The following is a 4,763-nucleotide window of genomic DNA, read 5'->3' on the forward strand; positions in this document are numbered from 1 at the left end:
CCAAAATAATCCTGGGAAGAGGGAACTGTAGTTTGCTAAGGGGTCTGAGAGACCCTCCATTTCCCTCCCAGAGCTACAATTCTCAGCATGCCCTGGAAAGAGGGATTGCTTGCCAAGCCACTCTGGGAATTGTAGCTCGGAGGGGAGGGATAGGAGTCTCTCAGCACCCTTAACAAACTATGCTTCCTAAGATGCTTAGGAGGAAGCCATGACTGCTTAAAGTGGTATCATAGTACAGTGGTACCTCGGGTTAAGTACTTAATTCGTTCCGGAGGTCCATTCTTAACCTGAAACTGTTCTTAACCTGAAGCACCACTTTAGCTAATGGGGCCTCCTGCTGTTGCTGCGCTGCCGGAGCCCAATTTCTGTTCTCATCCTGAAGCAAAGTTCTTAACCTGAGGTACTATTTCTGGGTTAGCGGAGTCTGTAACCTCAAGCGTATGTAACCTGAAGCATATGTAACCCGAGGTAATACTGTACTTTGAATGAATGGTGTGGATGGGTCCATGCCGAAGAAGGTGGTCTTTCGAATTATCTGGTCCCAAGCTATCAATTATAGTTGTATAACTGAATTGTGTGTGCTTTCTGCATATCCGCTATCTATATTGAAAATATTGGGACATCCCATGCGGTCAACGGTTTTGTTCTGTGGGCGCTTTGGAGAAACTCATTTGGCAAACAGAGGATCCAAGACTCCTCACTTGATAAAACAAAAAGGGCGTGGCATTAATGTGCCCAAAGAAAAGACACAAGCATACAACTATGCACAACCATTTTAGGTTGTCCAAGCATGGGTTTAGGGACGTGGGTGGCGCTGTGATCTAAACCACTGAGCCTAGGGCTTGCTGATCAGAAGGTCGGTGGTTCGAATCCCCGCGACAGGGTGAGCTCCCATTGCTTGGTCCCTGCTCCTGCCAACCTAGCAGTTCGAAAGCACGTCAAAGTGCAAGTAGATAAATAGGTACCACTCCGGCGGGAAGGTAAACAGCATTTCCGTCCGCTGCTCTGGTTTGCCAGAAGTGGCTTAGTCATGCTGGCCACATGACCCAGAAAAACTGAGGACAAACGTCGGCTCCTTCGGCCAGTAAAGCAAGATGAGCGCCGCAACCCCAGAGTCATTCACGACTGGACTTAACTGTCAGGGGTCCTTTACCTTTAAGCATGGGTTTACATGTTACATTGCTCAAACAGCAGGGGGACTTATAGCCTTGTAAATTTCATTAGACACCCCCCCAACACTCAGTGTGGTGTAGTGGTTAAGAGCGGTAGTCTCGTAATCTGGGGAACCGGGTTCGCGTCTCCGCTCCTCCACATGCAGCTGCTGGGTGACCTTGGGCCAGTCACATTTCTCTGAAGTCTCTCAGCCCCACTCACCTCACAGAGTGTTTGTTGTGGGGGAGGAAGGGAAAGGAGAATGTTAGCCGCTTTGAGACTCCTGAAGGGGAGTGAAAGGCGGGATATCAAATCCAAACTACTCCTCCTCCTCCTCCTCCCCTTCTTCTTCTTCTTCTTCTTCTTCTTCTTCTTCTTCTTCTTCCCCAGTTTTGTTCACAGGTCAGGGATGATGGGAGCGGTATGCCAGCAACATCTGGAGTTCCCCACTCCATTAATACAGGGATGCTGTGTGTTCATCATTGAGTCAGAAGAAGAAACCATTGCCCTGGTTCATATGCTTAATGCTTGACAGTTGTTTAGCACTATGTGAATGGCCACAATCAGAAGCATCTACTTCCATTTTTTTTCAATTCAAGGCAGGGAACTGAACCTAGAACTGTGTTCTTAACCCGAGGTACTATTTCTGGGTTAGCAGAGTCTGTAACCTGAAGCGTCTGTAACCTGAAGCGTCTGTAACCTGAGGTACCACTGTAATCAAACAATATATCCTCTCCTGCATCCCTGAACTTTCCCACAGGAAGTAGTACCTCGGGTTGAGAACTTTGACCCAGGATGAGAATGGAAATTGCGTGCCGCCACTGGCGGGGCATCAGCGGAAGGCCCCATTAGCAAAAGCGCACCTCAGGTTAAGAACAGTTTCGGGTTAAGAGCGGACCTCCAGAATGAATTAAGTTCGTAACCCGAGGTACCACTGTAGTTTTCTTGCCACCGAGCTGAGAAGGCAAAGACTGGTGTGGGGGGTGAATCTAAAAGTTCCCTCTGGCCCAAAAGTTTAAATTGCTGTAGCCCATGTGATGCCCTCCATATGTTCTTTGGATCCAGTTCCTATCAGCCCCATAAGGGGGTGGGCAGACCTGTCAGTTTCAGTTCTCTATTTCTCATTTTGCCTCTCAGAGATTCATTGCACCACATTTTGGCAGCAATCTGAGATATGTATAAATTTTTAATCCTCATGAAAATTCATCTGCATTTTAGTGTGAGTGTCACCTAATAAACACATTTTTGCATACACTTTGGACTACAGTGGCACCTTGGTTCTCAAACTTAATCCATTCCAGAAGTCCATTCTAAAACCAAAGTGTTCCAAAACCAAGGCGTGCCTTCCCATAGAAAGTAATGCAAAATGGATTAATCCGTTCCAGACTTTTAAAAACAACCCCTAAAACAGAAATTTAACATGAATTTTACTGTCTAATGAGACTATTGATCCATAAAATGAAAGCAATAAGCCATGTGCTGCAGTCACACAATCAATCAATCAGTAGCTGAACTGGGTTCCACACAGTCACAAAAACAAAACAAAAGAGCCGTAAAAACAAAAACGCAAAATAAATAGCAAAAACAGACAGACCTCAGCTTAACAATCAAAACGGAAGTGTTACACTCAAATCATCAGTGTAACACTCAAAACGGAAGTGTGGCACTCAAATTGGAAGTGTAACACTCAAAACAGAGCATGTTTGGCTTCCGAAAAAAGTTCACAAACAGAAGAACACTTATTTCTGGGTTTGCAGTGTTTGGGTTCCAGGTTGTTTGAGTACCAAAGCGTTTGAGAACCAAGGTGCCACTGTAATGCATTACCCCCCCCCCGCCCCCAAAAACAATAATTTCCCCTACTAGAATGCAATGTTGTGTGTTATTTTCACAAATATATTCATTTCTATGCACATTGCCCCTTCATATGTCAATTTTTGTAAATGTTGGTTGGTTGGAGAACCAAAATTTGGAGACATGCAAATTTTGAAGGATGGCTGTGTTTTGCTTCTCATGCTGTTTCCGAAAGTGCTAATTAGAGATTTTTCCCTTCAAAAGCAAACTGGATTGACCCCACCCCCACCCCACAAGCCATAGCAAGTGCAAAGTCCTGCCATTTGCAGAGTTCTTCATTGAGGATACATCATATGATGATTTAAACACATGCCCCCCCCCCCGAATAGAAATGGATCTTTGGGAGGGGGGAGGCAGTGAGAAAAGCAAGTGCTCAGCGCACAGCTTCCTTTGGGATCTACGGCTGGCCGTGCTAATTAAAAACCAGCCAGCAATTCTGCTGCCAATTTGCATATCTGCCGCTTTGAAGCGATTATGAATATGCATGGCAGCTCTTCAACAGAGATACTGGCCTCTTCAGAACATCTCCCAGAAAGCACCCTAATAAATTATGTGGAATGTACTTTGCATGACTGGCGATGATGCTTTTTTTTATAACCTTCATCATATTGCAGCGGCAGCAGGGAGGGGAAGGGGACATGATTTAAACACATAAAGAAATGGGAGCCATAATTTTTCTCAGCACCACAGGGTGCTAAACCACAGGAGCCCATCAAATTTGTGCCTAGCATCGCCGCCTCTTTGGCAAGCCGTTTTTAATCTCTGCATTTTATCTCCTTGCATTACCAATTGCCAGAGGCTGCCAGACCTGCTTTCAATAAGCACCCCTCTCTCAAAAAGCAAAATAAAAGTCCTTGCACTATTTTTGCTCGGCGATAAGAATCCTTTTTGCAGTCAGCACTGATAAAAATTGTTTCACTCTCTTTCCCTGTTACAGACATCCATATGGTGCAGGGAAGGAGTAAAAGCTTGCACCTCCCTTGAAGTAACACGTAGGACTCAGCTACATTAGTAAAAAAAACCACCCAAAAAACAGCTTTTTAATGCGTTATAAACATGCAACACCAGATGGCGCTGTAGAGCAAAAACCTTTTCTATGCAATTTTACATAGCGTTTTCTTTTTCTTTTGTTATAATGATTTGATTTCTGACTTATTTACAGCATTTCCCCCCTGTGTATAGATCCACCCTCAGACAGGGGACTAGATGAGAAGCAGCTCAATGGCAGTACTACTGCTTTAAATTCAGAAGGTCATGGGTTCAAGCCCCAGCTTCTCCAAGTCGGACTGTTAATGCCCCTGCCTGAAACTCAGGAGAACCCGCTGCCAGTTAGTGTAAGACAATACTGATTTAGCTGGACCAACCGTCTGTCTCAGTAGAAGGAAGCTTTCTATATTCCTAACAGCTCAGCTGAAGAAGCAGCTAGCACCTGAGATTCCTTCACTTGGGGCAATTGGTTGTAGATTGCCTGTGGGTTTTTTGTGTTTTTTAAAATTTTATTTAATCATTTTTTCAATACAAACAACAACCGTACAAGACACTACAACAAAACCCATAATTATAATAACACAATTTGACAATTCAGATTTAAATACACTGATATACCTATGACTGCACCCTTTTAACAATATTTTCCCACCTCTCTCTCCTCCCCCCACTTCCCACCACTATCCGCCTTATTGCTTAAATATTCATTCCAGATTTCTTCATATTTATCCCTTCTTTATTTGCGTCGACATGCAATTCGTTCACATGTAGCT

Source organism: Podarcis filfolensis, assembly GCF_964270895.1.
Source record: "Podarcis filfolensis genome assembly, chromosome: 15".
Lineage (NCBI taxonomy): Eukaryota > Metazoa > Chordata > Lepidosauria > Squamata > Lacertidae > Podarcis > Podarcis filfolensis.